Raw genomic sequence first — 15,405 nt, 5'->3', positions numbered from 1 at the left:
TTATGCAAATCTTTGCTAAATTCATGCCAATTTTTTTCTCACTCTAACTTAGTATCACAAAAAATCATTTTAGTGTTGGGATAAGTTGTGTCCAAACATTGTAATGACTGTCTTTCAGCACTTATCTTAAGTGCTGAGAGGAGGTGTACACTTAGACTGCAGTTCTGTGGGAAAAATGAAACAATCACACATAGCATACATCTGTAGGACCTCTGATTAATATCAAGAAGACAAAAGCATTAAAATTCAGCTTTCTCTGTTTCGCACTTCAGATTTTTTTCACACTGTCCTGGGTTTGTTTTGTTAATTACCGGAGTCGTCGTAAGTGAATCCGACTGGGATGCAGAGGGAGGCGGATTCAGTCAAGTTTCAAAACATCACAGCACCCAAATGCAAATCATGACTTTCAGAATTAAATAATGGTGGATGTTATCAACGAAAGGCATTTTTTTCCAAAGCTAGCTCTTGTGAACTGTGTTCAATTTGCCTTGCTATACTCAGTAGTCTGCGTCGCTCGACTACCGTAAAGTTAAAGTACGATCAGCTGAAGGCAAACACGATCTCATTACTGTCGCAACAGCAGACACGCCTGACGTGAATTTTTTCTCGATTTTGTTCTAAGCTAAGAAGTATTTGCGCACGGTCAACATTAATATTTTAGTAATGCATTAATTTGGTTACTTTGATGCTACAAATAAAGGTAGATTGTAATGGCCAGGTCAGCTTGTTGTATAAAAGCTTATACAAGCATTGCAGCTTTATTGCAGATTATGGTCCGATAATATTGACATGCCAATTTATTGGGGATCAAGATTGAAGGAAACACTCCCTCCTGTGCCAGAGAAACCATATAACAACCTTGTGTAAATACAAAGCCGGTAATTTATGTTACACACACCCACTGCACACTCACACTGACTATCAGTCACACGTACATTTCCTTCCCCCCCCTTTACACTGCTTCTCACATGCTGCAGAACACACTATCCAACACACTCACCCATTTACACATAAATCCTTCACACATCCCAACATGCTCCGCTGCTTTCCATCTCCCCATCCAGCACCGCCTTGTCTCTCCCTCTCCCCCCGGGTTTCAGGGTAATGTGAGCCAGCAGCCTTAACACGGGGGCAGGGAGAAGACGAAGAGGGGGTGGCGTTGATGTATGGTGGAACTAAAGCAACCCTGCCGATCGATAATGTAAACAGGAGCGAAGAGAGGCGGTAAATAAGGCTGACTCCTGACAGAACTGTCTACCTCAGGTGACAGAGAGAGAGGCAAAGGGGGGGGGGGGCATGTCTAGTTGAGGGGGGTGGGGAACGTGGGGCGATAAGGATGCAGGGGTAAAGAGAATAAAACGCGAGGCAAGACAGGAAATGGATGGATAGAGATGGTACAATGAAAGGAGGGAGGCATAAAGGAACAGACGGGGTGATAGAAGGATAGAGGAGAGGGTAATGGGGTCGGCAGGAGAGGTGGACTGACTGGATGAGGTAATGGTGTAGAAGGGAGGGAGACATTGACGACAAAGGACATAAAGAGTAAAACAGAAAGACGGAGAGGAAAGTTGGATGGATGGATGGATGGATGGATGGATGGATGGATGGACGGGGGAGAGGAAAGGATAACAGATGAGTGCAGCAGCAGGAGGTGCTATAGAGGACCCAGACTGGCAAACAAAAGCCGGAAGATAAATAGGATTGTTGATTTAGAGAGAAACACACCAACACGACCGTTACGCAGAGTAATTCTTCTGCTCGTACGGGCATCCATGTTTTTTTTTTTTTTTTTCAGAGGAATGAAACGGAACAGCCAGAACATTTAGCAGATAACATGCAGATGAATCACCGCAGAGCGACCCGCCTTTGAACCGAAACCACCACAATTCGTTTAAACGACGCACGCACACACACACACGCACAAGACCAAGTCGCGAACCTGGTCAACGAGAGTTCACCATGGTTGCACTGACTTGCCTTTTCTTTTTCTTTTTTTTTTCTCGGAGAGCAAACACTCACTGTGTGCATCTTGACTGCTGGAGTGGTTCAAACCACAGGGAGAGCAAACACACATGTGAAAACATAAACAGTTATACAACACGCAGATGGACACACACAGAGGCCAAATATACATTAACTGTTTCATATTATCACACTTCACTCATTTGAGTCTTTGTGTTTTCCCTCCTTCAGGCCTCTGTGTGTTTGATCGCAATCATGGAGCTCATTTGTCCTAGAGTGTTACATCTGCTGTGGTTTTTAACTAATTTGTTATTTCAAATCTGCCTTATGTCTATTTAAGGAGTCACCAACAGCTGTCTTTTCCCCTATAGATAAAACAGCTGCTCACAACTACCAAATCATAATAGTGAATAATAGCTGGGTAAGGAAGCTCCAGTATGTGCACTTTGAACCTGTGTTGTTTTTTGTTGCTTTTTTTTAATTCAGATATTGCATTTGTGTGTGTTAACCCCGCCAATTCACAGCTCAAGTATTGTGTAAATAAAGCTAACACTGGTACTTTGATATCATGGATTTGATGACAGTCTGGTGTTTTAATTATCACAGAATTATCACATCACACTTGGTCAATTATATACAAACCACAAGTGTGAGACTGAAATACAATGATATGCCCACATGGCAAGGTGCCAAAAAGTAAAGATTTTTCCCCCGGTCATTTTGTTTTTGGGAAAATGCAATTCGTACATAAGTGATTATAGCAATGAGTGCAAATATAACAATTGAAATCATGTATGCAATGATGTTGCTAGTCTAACATTGCTTGTTCATATTTATTTTTATGTCAGTTCACAGTTGCTTAGGCTATATTTGTCCATTACATGACATGGTATTATTTTAATGTGCGTCGTCAAAAAACGGGTTACTAGCCATGTAAGAGTGAACAGTTTTGTTCAAGGTGGTGCAGATCCGATGACATATACTTACTTAAATCTGTTGTTTTTGCAATGAGAATAAACACAACACACATGTTTGGCTTCTCAGGACGGGTATGTTTATAGCTGTTCGAATGCACAGCGATTTTCAAGTGAATTATCTAATCAAGTCCATGTATTTTGTTTTTAGCATCAGCTGCAGGGTGTGTTTCGGGGTGAGTTTGGAGAAGCCTTTTGTTTAAAACCAAGGATGATATAACAGATGAGTGAGCTGCACTGTACCTTCCTACAATTAGAAAGTTACATCAGATTAAACGTGTAAAGATCACAGCAAACACAAAATAACTCATCCATTAAGAGGCAAAATTCTGATGGCATTCTTGGGAATGACATGATAGCAGTGATCATGTTTGTTGATACATGGGATGTACTGCCTGACTCCTTCAGCATATGATACACCATGGTAGCTTCTTCTTGTTCTCTAAGTCACAGCGAGAAGCAGTGGCTTCAAACGATTCTGAAGAGACATTAGACCACATTCATCATTCTTTCTTATGAATTAGGGCGCATCTCATTGTAAAAAACCATGTTATATCGTGCTTCATGCAGGATTCATAAAGCATTTGTATCACAGCAAATCGCTGCACTAGAAGCTGATGAACGCAGCTGCAGAGACAACGTGAACACGCCCTGACATATGCAAGATTTAAATGCCCAGAACTTTTCTTGAATTTTTTTATTTTATTTATTTTTATTATGATACCAAATTTTGCATTCACAGTGTAAACAGTCAGATATGGTGCATATAAATGATGTCTCAGTCTATTTTAATTCAGGAACAAGTAGGAAACCCAGAATCAAAAGACAAACACGACAATATATTTGCAAAAGTAAGACGTAGAACTTAAACGACATGTATTGAAGAACATTAGGCTTTCAATAGGTAAAAAATAGAGTACGGTATTATGTAGTGCACTGAAAATATTGGTGATCATTACAGTTAGGTGCAGCTAAGAGGTGTTAATTAAACTGCAATGGTTTATTTTATTGTTATAAACTGGAACAGCAATGCTAGTGGTTCTATTGTTTGCTTCCATCATTTTTATTTTGATGCTTGAAAAATACAAAGGTACTCCAAAATGAAATTATTTCTGTTGTCAGCAATCAAATTCTAGCAGACCTTTTAATATGTAATTTCTTTTTCAATTTAAACATCGGCTTCTTGCCACTAATATAATTTGATTTACCGCAATGTTTTGCAGTGATGTCACATAGCCTGACCAATAGCTGAGCACCAAAAGTGAGCGGCGTTCCTAAATTAGAAGCAATACGTGTTGTATCGATAACTGTTCATTTCAGCAATTGCACGCAAAATTAAAAACCCTTTTTTGTCAATACAAATGTGCTAAAATGTGAATGCATATATTCAGACGTCTGTTGCAACATTTGATCTTCATAATTATATAATTGAAACAGCTTCACTGAAACACCACTGCAGATCTGCACCAACCTGACTGTGTCCTGACCTAAGATTTCATTGTTGCCCCAGCTCACGTTCATATCAGTAAATGCGTGCTTGTTTGATAAATGAGGACCATTGTCTTGTCTTCACTGCATAGGGAGGCAGCTTGTATTCAGTAGATAAATTATCTTAAAATGAAGTTGTTGTCTTATGAAAATAGCATGAGTGCTGCATTATCGAGCAATATCCTACTTTTAATACTGTGAATGTATTAATATTTTCTGTACCGCACCCGTCTTGCCTGATTTGACAACAGACGGTTGTTTTAAATGAAGGGATTAGAAAGAGGATGGTATTCTCCAAAAACAAATGCATTACTTGAAGGGGAACCTTTTTGTAAATGTTGACACATTTTACCACAATTTAATGGCAGGAATTAACAAGTAGTCTACAGTAGATAAAAGGGGAGGTGTGGCTCAGGAGGTAAAATCGGTTGTCTTGGAAACCGAACGTCCACGGTCCAATTCCTGAGCTCCTTCTAACCTGTCCATGTTTTAGTGAGCAAGACAGTGAACCCCTAAATACCCATAAGGTGCTGCTCAAGTGGCTGCCCACTGCTTATGGGTCCACCATTATGTGTAAAAATGCAGAGAATAACTTCCCACCTGAATAAGGGATTAATAAATAAATAGATAATAGACAGCGCTTAATGCTCACTGACATTTCAGACAGTCATTTACCCTGTGATATTAAGCACTTATCACTTACAGGTTAACTCGACTTAACTTTGAACAGATGGTGTGGGCTGATGACAGTATCATAAAAAAACAACTCTTAAGGCATGGTTAACAGTGCAACATAAAAAGTGCAAATAAAATATGATTTAGAAAATAAATGATGAAGTAAAACTAAGAAATTGATAATGAAGTTAAACCGTGTAATTAAATGACCCAAATAGGAGAATAGGCCTAGATGTGATTGACAAAATGCATAGTCGTTTCATCCTCGTACATTTCCTCTATTCAGCAATTATTCTGTGTAATATTCTTGCTCTACAGGCCATTAGATCCCAGAAGCCTCTCGCTTCCACAAATCTTGGAGTCAGCTCCTCTTGATGTGCTTAACCTGGTTATTTCTCTGTCACAGACGGGATCACAGCAGTGCATCATTGTGCTGGAAGCTGCCTCACTTGAAGTTAAGCTGCTACACACTTGACTTTTGCCAAGAGTAAAACACATTGAATCATCTCACAAAGAATGAACATCATATATTTACATCCTCCAGTTTGACCATGCAGCACCTGGATGGAAACATTTTTATTAAGTTAAATTGTATTTTGTAATCAAAATTAAAAAAAAAGTAGTGAACAAAACAAATGTGCATCAGACACATGTAATTAGAACATAAATCAATAAACACATGAAACAAACTTGCCTCTAACCCTCAAAGTACTGCGGAACGATTGTGTGCGCGGAAAAATCGACCACTCGCACTCCTCCATACTTAACAGACATTTATTTCAATAAAAAATCTTTGATACCTTCCTCAGAGCATTTCCCGCTGATATCAGCAGTAGCGTTTACTGCTGATGTTGCACGTCGTCTGCCGTAATTTCCATCTATATCTGTACATCCATCCATCTGTAACTGCGTCCGTATCCCTTATCTTGCACACAGGGTCATGGGGAGCTGGAGCCGATCCCAGCTGGCACTGGGTAGGTGCAAGAAAGATATTTCTTAACCAGGCCTATAAAGGTGAAATGCCAAATTATAATGAATACTAATGAGGCGACCCTATCAAGTTATGGTTCTTCATATTGCATTTTTTTTTTCAGTTATATTGCATTGCTGTCAATAATGTACTTTCTTGATAAATATACTAACCCTACAGGAGACCATTCATTAATACACAGGACAAGATGTAACTATCCCATGCGCCACATTTTTATGAATCTGACACTAGCAATAAAAATAATTAAAATACATTTTACTGAGGACGCTTCAAATATGCACGATGAATGTCAGTCGATAAAAGAGTTTTGCTCTGACGCGCAGGGGTTCAACAATGATTTACAGCTTCATATACTCTGTACTACCCAATACACTCAAGTACACTTTTATAGAGGAGTTATTTGTACTGTTTACCTTATTATTGTGACAAAAGGAGAACGGTTGTCAGCAGGCTAACCTTTTCAGCCTCCAAGCGGAACCAGTTAGACTTAACACTGATGGATGAAAAAAAGTAACTGAAACCAAGCATAAGATCAGATGCAGATATTTATCACTGATAGCAATAACTGTGTTAGAGGTACAACACTTTATGTATGATATTTTATGTAACCTTTCGCCCTAGATTCGAGCTCACACATTCCAGTGAAATGAATACGGTTTTCAACGGTATTTTTACTTTTTCCATTTGCAAGCAGTTTTTAATTCATATAGAAAAAGCAGGTTATGATAGCTTGTTCCAAAAAATATCAGCTTTGCTTAATAAAACAATAATATGTCTTTATATTTACAATTTACACACCAACTATGATAATTAATTATATCCCGCATATTCATTGTTCTCAGCAGAATACAAATGTATGCTAATATGTGCCTGTCAGCTACTTTATTTAAATCACTGGCAGTCTAGTGCAATCCCTGGTATATATGACAGTTTGCTTTTAGCCTTAAATTTCTTCTGCGTTCTGATATTTGTTTGTGTGTTTATTTTTGAGGTACCTCGGGCTTTTTTGTTTCGCTTGATTGGAAAACACGTTCCTTAACGCTGTAATGAAAGCGCTACGTTAAACAATGGTATTGTCCCAAGTGAGGACTGTGTTTGATGTCTAACTAGTCTGAAATCTACAGGTCATCACAATGTGTATTTGAAACAATTTGAATTTCAATTGCTACTAAGCTGAAGCCTATTTACATCTGTTGAATAATTAAAAAAAAAAAAAAAATACAAAAATAAATTAATTTATTAATCCCTCTCTGGGAAATTGGCTGCTGTCTATCAGCGCCAGGGGAGCAGTTATGGGTTCAGTGTCTTGCTCAACAACACTTTAGGAGGAGTCGGGAATGGAACCAGGAGTGTTCGGTTCCAAGGACGGTCGCTCTGCCTCCCGCGCCATGTCGCCCCCAAAGCGGCTCATCTGGCAGCTCTCCAGTTGAGCAGTGATTTTCACTCTTCTCCCAGGTATATAATTCTATGCAGCAAACCAGTGAGGGTTATTCACAAGTCTCATGGCAGTTCTAACACAACAGATTTATAATTGGATTTAACAAACGGATATGAAACATATGCTGTTTGTCTTCCTTCTCACTGGCAATACTCACAAAAAGACCTTTGTGCACTGTCAGAGTAGTTTATAGAGTTGTAAAACTTTGGATTTGTGACAACACGAATTGAAAGACAACAGCAAAGTCGTCGTCTTCTTTTCCTTTCGTCTTTTCCCTTCGTGGGTTGCCGCAACGAATCAACTTTCTACTGAAAACATACCACTTCACAAAACGATGAAATGAACGTATGTATGTATGTATATGGTTCTGAGATGGGTATTTGGTTGAGTGGTCACTTCTAACTTCCGACTACTGGTACATTGGATCTTCGGTGAATGAATTGCACTTTTTGTGCACGCTTTGGATAAAAGTGTCTGCCGAATGACCGTAATGTAATATAATGTAATGTAACCTTCTCCATCTAGCCCTATTCTCTGTATCCTCCTCTCTCACACCAACTAACTTCATATCCTCTCTCACTACGTCCATAAATCTTCTCTTTGGTCTTCCTCTAGACCCTCTTCCTGGCAGCTCCAATTCCAGCATCCGTCTACCAATATATTCCCTTTCTCTTCTTCCTGACCCAACCATCTCAGTCTGGCTTCTCTGACCTTCTTTCCAAGACATCTAACATGTGCTGTCCCTCTGATGGACTCATTCCTGATCCTATCCATCCTGGTCACTCCCAAAGAGAACCTCCACCTCTGCCTTCTGTCTTTCCGTCATTGTCGCTGTTTCTAGACCATACAGCGTCGCTGGTCTCCTATCGCATCATCTCCACCTATTCCAACCTGCTTGAACCCATTTCTTTACCTCTTTTCCACACTCTCCTTTGCTCCAGACTGTTGACCCCACGTACTTGAAATCCTCCGACATCTCGATCCCCACTCCCTTTAGCCTCACCGTTCCATCCGAGTTCCTCTTATTCATGCACGTATTGTCCGTCCTGCTGCGACTAACCTTCATTCCTCTCCTTTCCAGAGCGTACTTCCAACTCTCTAGAGTGGGAAGGACATCAGAGTGTGATCGTCGACACCACTGTGGATTAAATACGTTTGTCTGAATTATCTCCATTAGGCGGTCAGTGGGTAGTCTTTACTGATGAGAAGTTTTAGTAATGATTTAAAACACACATGCTGTCACATTCACCTTCTCGCAGTAAGCATATTGCTGCCTTAATATTGCCAAATAAATATAACACATCATAAGCCGAATGAAGAGGACAGAAGAAAGGAAGTGATAAAGCTAGTCAAAAGAAAAGCCATGGGTGTAATGGAGGGTAGAGATGGATAATCGGAGGAAATGTTCAAACTTTGACTCAACAGAGATTTAAAGCATTAAGACTTATTGATATGACTACCATCTTGTCGTATAACCAACAAGCTAATGCAGTGAGTCTTGACATATACACATATAATATATCCATCAGGAAGAAAAAAAACAGCCATGTCAATGGATAAACTGACTTTAAATGAAATCCTTGCAGTTCTTCATGAGTTCATTCCCTCTAAGTGATTTCTTTGGGACCCCACTTGCCAAAATGAGAGAACGCTTGGATGAAGGACTGTCATATTCATACGCTCTTCTTCTCCTTCCTCACCTTTGTTCTCAACTGAAGGTGCAAGTGTTTTGTGCCAATCCTTGATTTACGATGTCATCCACATGCTTTTCATTTTTTCGTGGGGCAGATACAGGCGCTGCGCTTGAAGGTTTTAATTAGTTACTAAAGCACTGAGATGGCTGTATGTTTCTGCCGAAGCTACAGCAGGACTCCAAGGAGGTGCCAAAAAAGCCCAACCTCTGTTTGTTATCCGTTCTTCACGTCGCATTTTCCTGAGTCTGCAGTGTATGCAGTTATACATCTTTTAGAGACGAATGAATGGGTGGATACAGAAGCCAGTCTAGTTCCTCCTGTGAGACTTTGCAAATGTCTTTATTGGTAAAAAAAATTGTCAAAACTTTCTTCACCCGGCTCTCCATACTTTGAATCCAGGAATGCCCTTGGCTGAAATGTAACGACTCATTTGTAACACACCAGTAGGTTCAACCTAACTCATGACCTGTTAACAGTTTAAAAACTCTCCGGGAAAAATTACTCATTCTGTTTGAAGGGCGAAGTACTTAACTTTGACAGTGTTGTTTGACGTAAGCCTTTTCTAGTGTAACTTACTTGCTGAAGTCTTTTCTTTTGCAAATTATGCTACTTTCCTTGGGTGACTAAGTGAGATAGGGAAACATTTGGAAACAGAGCATAAGGAATGGCATAAAGGACCCAGTCAGGAATAAAATGGGAACATACAACTCCAACTCTCTGGTACTGGCTGCGTTTGAAGCAATCTGGTACTGTGTATGTGCCACCACATACTGGGCATTTATTCACTCTGGACTATTGTAAGATTTAAATATCATTATCTAAATCAAATTACATCTATTGAAATCAAATATCAACATGTGGTCGGGGAAAATCAATGTCTCCAATTAAATTTGGGTAGATAGGTTATGATGACAAAATGGTAAACCTTGGAAAATACAAGTTAATCAAGCGTGTTTGAAATTGACCTATTTCTAAATTAAAAGCATTTCATTGGCTGCATTATCTCAAAACCTGCCACTCAAGACCAACCGTTCAATATGTGAATATAGTGTCAATGCAACTGAATGTAAAAGAAAATTAATTATGATTTAGCTGGTTTATCTGAGGTTTCCCCCCTGTTTGTACATCGTTCATCGTTTTGTTTATAAACTTCTTTATATAGTTTTGTATATAAACTTCTATATAAGTATAGACTTCCTTGGAAAGGCAGGAAATGTTTCCCAATCGTGTGAATATTGTCAGTTGTCATTCTGGACAGACAATTAAAGTGCCAGAAGATCACTTCTGCATTACTTTTAACCGTTACAAACCGGCAAAATAGCTTTACCGTCACTCACAAATTCTTATTTGCACAGTCAGATTGAAATCATTAATTGTAACGCTGTAGTGAAATTAAATTGTACATTATGTATAATTGTTACGAACATAAACAAATTTGCATGATATTTTGTCAAGTAATATTTTCCATCAATGGGTTCTTTCACACTGTTTTTGTTGACCGTTAGAAATCACAAAGCAAATTGGGCGTTTTCTCAAAAGGCTCTCTGTGACTATGGGGATCAACAAGCACTGTGGTGTTATATGTATATATATATTCCTCTGCATTCTGTCGTTTTGGCTGAAAAATACCAGAAAAATTGTTTTAAAATTTGTTTTAAAACTGATTACAGTTGTTATGAAAATAAAAACATTCAGCAGTTTGATGTCACACATGAAACTGGCGGTGCTTCGGTTGTTTTCCTTAAAAAAAAAAATTGAACTTTTAGCAAATGTGCCCTGGTGTCTTACTTTCAGATCACAGCATCCATTTCCTGTTTTATTTAGCATTCCAGTTGTACAAAACTCTGTCAAAAGGTTTGCCTCGATACTCATCCTCAAGTGATTTAACAAATCAAGTCCTGAGATTCGGACTGTGATGAAGTGGATATGGAGAGATGACTCCATATCCAGCCGTAGCGCTTTATTTTTCATTTTGTGCTATTGAAACCAAGAGCAGTGTTTCTTACAGTTTCTTACGGCATGCGCAGCAGATCGTTTTTCCCCGAAGTCCCAAACACCATGTAAAGTTTTTAACTCAAGTGCTTGTTGGGCTTGTCTGGTGCAGCAGAGAGTGTTCCTAGTTAACCCCGTGTCTTACTGTCTCTGTGCAAGTGCTGTTTTGGAAAAGTTCTTTTAATCTCAGTTTGGAAATATATTTGATTCATTAATTTCAGGAGTGTTTCTGTCTCCTCATTAGGTCTCTCCATGGCTGATCAATTATCATTGCAATTATCTCTAAATTTATTGTAATTGCGGCGAGGCTCGTGATTTTTCGTTTTTTTTACTATCTTTTTTAGAATTCATTTTCATTTCAAAAAACTGTTGTTCAGGTCTGTGACTACATGATTTTCAGGTGGCATTTTATAGTTATCTGTGTTTAATCACATTTGTTATTTTGTAAAGTAATCCAAAAATATCACCGGTATATTTGTGAATCAATGCGGATGTATTACCCGTACTTACGTACTGACTGTGTTGGGGAAAAAAAAAAATTGCAGAACTAAAATTCTGCTTTGCACGTACATTGATGCTTTAAACGTCTATCCAAATTTGTAAAAGATTGAAGTCATCGCTTTGAGCAGAGTCGGGTGTCTGTCTACACAGGATTTCATCACATTTTGTTGGAGGCAAATCTGCAAATACTTGTCACGTGTTGTGTACTAATGGTTTCTTATGTCCTAAGCTCAGGCTCAGAGGCCGTATGTCTACTCCGCTGGCACTCCAAGGTTTACTTACCCAGGGATCTGAAGGCAGACGTCTTCAGATCAGGTCTGGTTATTGGTTTCCGCTGAAGTTGTGCAGATGTAAGTCATTAAAGAAGTAAATCTTGATTGCGAGCTGTAAATACATGTTGTTTAAAGTAGTTCTCATTAGACCTTTTGCCAAGCTTTGTATTGTATCTTTTGGGAAAAAAAAGTTGCCTTCACTCAGCTACAGTATGCACTGTGGTTGAAAAACACATACAAATCAGCTTTGCACACATACCCTGGGTACTATTGGTTGTCAAACTATTTCCATGTCACTGCTGTTTTGAGTTTCAAGTGAAACATTGTATCTCAGATTAATCGCATAGGGAATAAATAGCTGATTGCAGGTTGTTAATATGTGAATGTCACTTTGACTTCATTGTTTGCTGTTCATGGCAGATTAGATCTGCAGCCTGGTGCCAAAAATAAAAGGTTTTCATGCTTCAAATAAAATTTAAAAGCAATACAGACAAAAGTCACCAGAAAATCTCGCCGTGAACGGGTCAGCACAGCTCCGCCGTCTTCAGCATGATTAATGCAGAAAAAAGGTTTTGTCATTCCTATAATCCAGACTCTTTTGAATACTGACTTTGTCTGAAACTCCCATCTGTCCAATTGGTTCAGAATTACAGCCTGAGACCCATTACTGGGTGATGCAATCTTGGTCCTCGGAGAAATCCCACGCCATTGGTCCTGGCAGAGGTGCTCTGCAGGACAGTCCAAGGCTGTGAGCAGTGACTTTCTGTTGCATCATTTAGTATTCTGCAGTTGACCTCATCAGAATCCCAGATGTATCTTGATTTTTTTTTTTTTATCTGATTATGTTACATTGCCTTTACATGGCCTGCAAACTGCAACCAGATGAAATCATCACCGAGATCGTTTGTAATTCATGTATTGTCTTGTCCACCTTGGATGTTCTCTTCAGGGAGATTCACCACAGTGAGTCATCTGCCTCCATCTCATCTGCATCCTCTTCTCTCGCACTGACCAGCTTCGACTAACAACTACCTCTCTCACTTCATCCATAAATCTCCTCCGGACCTCCTGGCTGGCAGTTCAAACCTCAGTATCCTTCACCATGCCTTCTCTGTAAATGTCCATATTATCTTAGTCTGGCCTGTCTTGAGTTTCTCTCCGAAACATCTAACATGTCCAGTCCCTCTGATGGACTCTTTCCTCATCACTCCCAAAGAGAACCTCAGTATCTTCATCTCTGCAACATCTAACTCTGCTCTCCTTAATGCCTCTGTCTCTAAACCAGACAACCAGGCTAGTCTGTCATTTAAACTTTTCCTTTTCTTTTATCACATATCATACCTGACACCTTTCTCCATCAGTTCCAACATGCCTGTGCGTGTTTCATCACCTCTTTTCCCACACCTTCTGTTTTTAAGGACGGTTGACCATAGTTACTGATTTATGGCTACTTTTTCTCCCAACTGCTCAACAACACTTCAACAAAGTAGGAGGAGACGGGAATCGAAACAAGAAATATATTTGCAGTTATAAAATCTTTTAATGTTTGATGTCACTGACTCTAATCCTCGTAATTTTTTTAGCTGTTCAGATTTCACTTTTTGTCGGGTGTCCCAGGTAATTGCCTCTGTCTAAGAGATGTGTAAAAATCTGCCCCTGGTTGCCAGCAGTAAATACGATTAGGGACCACTAATTTTATCCTTAGCAATGCATTGTAGGTAAAGCTTGGAATTGCATTTTATGTAAGATTGAGTCTGATAAGGTTTTCTCTCAACTACTTGCTTGAGTGAATTTTATTTTCCGCATGTGTTTCATTTAAGAATCCAATGATTCTGTTGTCGAAAAAAATTGAAATTAAAATACGCTGGAAACTCATCTTGAAGTTTTGTAGCGTGTGTGTGTGTGTGTGCCCGCAGTTATGCGTGTGTGTTTTCTGATGCGGAGGTCCATCTAGGTCTTATCACTGCGTTCCCATTCATTCTGAGGGCCGCACACTGAGTCACATCAGAATGTGTGTCAGCGTCTTTATGTGGAGGCTTTCTATGTTTCCTAATTGTTTGCGAGGTTCTCTGTTTCCTTCCCCTCTATCCTCAATTCAATATACTGCAACTCGATTGTGTTTCATTTAACCACTTTGTCCGATTGACAGTATTGTTTTGTCCAGAGATGAATTAGTCATTACTTTGACAAAGAAAAAAAATGTTCCTCATTGTGTCAAAAAACATCCAGCGGCCTTGAGACGATAAAGATATATTCAATCTCTAATTGCATTCTTCTGAGTTTCACCACCGTTGATATTATGACAGAAAATTACTAGATAAGTTGTTTAAATTCAACTTGCTTGAACTTGTAGCTGACACATCATTGCTGACATGATGCATCCTCTGGCAGCCATATTGGAGGTCATCAGCTCTTGGCAACGGAGGCTCGGAACTGCTAATCTGGTTTGTTGAGGTAGCTTGCAGGCTAATTGTCTAGATAACCCAAGCACACCCGCTGATTTCTCAGTTGGGATACAAATTAACCTTGTCAGACTGCTGAGTTCATATGAAAACAACCACAATGTCCATCCAGGGGTTTCTTGCCAGGATGTTGCATATTAGAAAAGTGTCCTTCCAAACCAGTGACGTGTCCATCTTTATAGCAGCTTCTTGTTTTTAAAGACCCACAACCTACCTATGTAGGGTGGATAGAACCAATAGCGGAGTAACTTAGTCACTGCCACATTCAAGTGATTCAATTTTTGACATCCCGATAGTGGAAACTGAATTGGAAATGTGTTTTGGTGTTACTGAGGGAAAAATTCTAAAAAAAAAAAAAAAAAAAACACGCACAGGAATGACATATTCGGTCCAGTTATCAAAACCTGACCCAAGAAGATTTTTTTTTTAATAAATGTCATTCTTATTTTTATGTGCTGGCTTATGTTACATTTCACTGCTGTGGGCTTCTTTTCAGAGTAGTTTCATTTTTGAAAGATAATCACAAACTGTTTCTGTACTTTTAGTCCTGTAATAAACAACAGACTCTTAAGAATCAAGTTTTGGTGGGATGTAGAAAAAGTAATCATATTTAACTCCCATGATTGTGAACTTTGCAGCCAAAGTTTTAAAATCCATAAATCAGTATTAAGATGTCCTTTGATTTCTCCATTCAAGAGAATCATTTAATCAAAAAATGTGAAATCCAAACTAGGAGATGCTTGAGTTCACCAGACAGGAAGAGCCAGATGAAATAATTGTTATCAAAAGCTTTGGACATATATAGTGGAGTAGAAAGTAACATAAGATTGAGATACTCAAGTAAATAAGTGGTTTAACAAATATTACCTTAGTGAGTCTCCTCAGTTATTGTCCACCACTGCGCCAACGTCATACAAAGCTCAGTTATGACATGTATTAGTTGTGTCTGCAGAGCC

At 39.1% G+C, this 15,405-nt stretch overlaps 1 protein-coding gene and 1 long non-coding RNA gene across 4 annotated transcripts in view; one reads left to right on the top strand and one right to left on the bottom strand.

The window, feature by feature from the left end:
- macrod1 (mono-ADP ribosylhydrolase 1) overlaps window positions 1–15,405 on the top strand; it is a 131,445-nt gene that overhangs the window by 101,039 nt on the left and 15,001 nt on the right. The gene's annotated exons all lie outside the window — the stretch shown is intronic.
- On the bottom strand, window positions 5,640–6,724 carry LOC147227733 (uncharacterized). The gene is made up of 3 exons (XR_015107032.1): window positions 6,504–6,724; window positions 5,900–6,069; window positions 5,640–5,659 (listed from the first exon to the last, which is right to left on the bottom strand). It is a non-coding gene; the product is annotated as an uncharacterized LOC147227733 (long non-coding RNA).

Source organism: Fistularia commersonii, chromosome 13 (assembly GCF_037954325.1).
Source record: "Fistularia commersonii isolate RoL2024-O1a breed Wild chromosome 13, RoL_Fcom_v1.0, whole genome shotgun sequence".
In the NCBI taxonomy this organism is placed as follows: Eukaryota; Metazoa; Chordata; class Actinopteri; order Syngnathiformes; family Fistulariidae; genus Fistularia; species Fistularia commersonii.
This window is presented reverse-complemented; position numbering and strand designations above follow the sequence as displayed.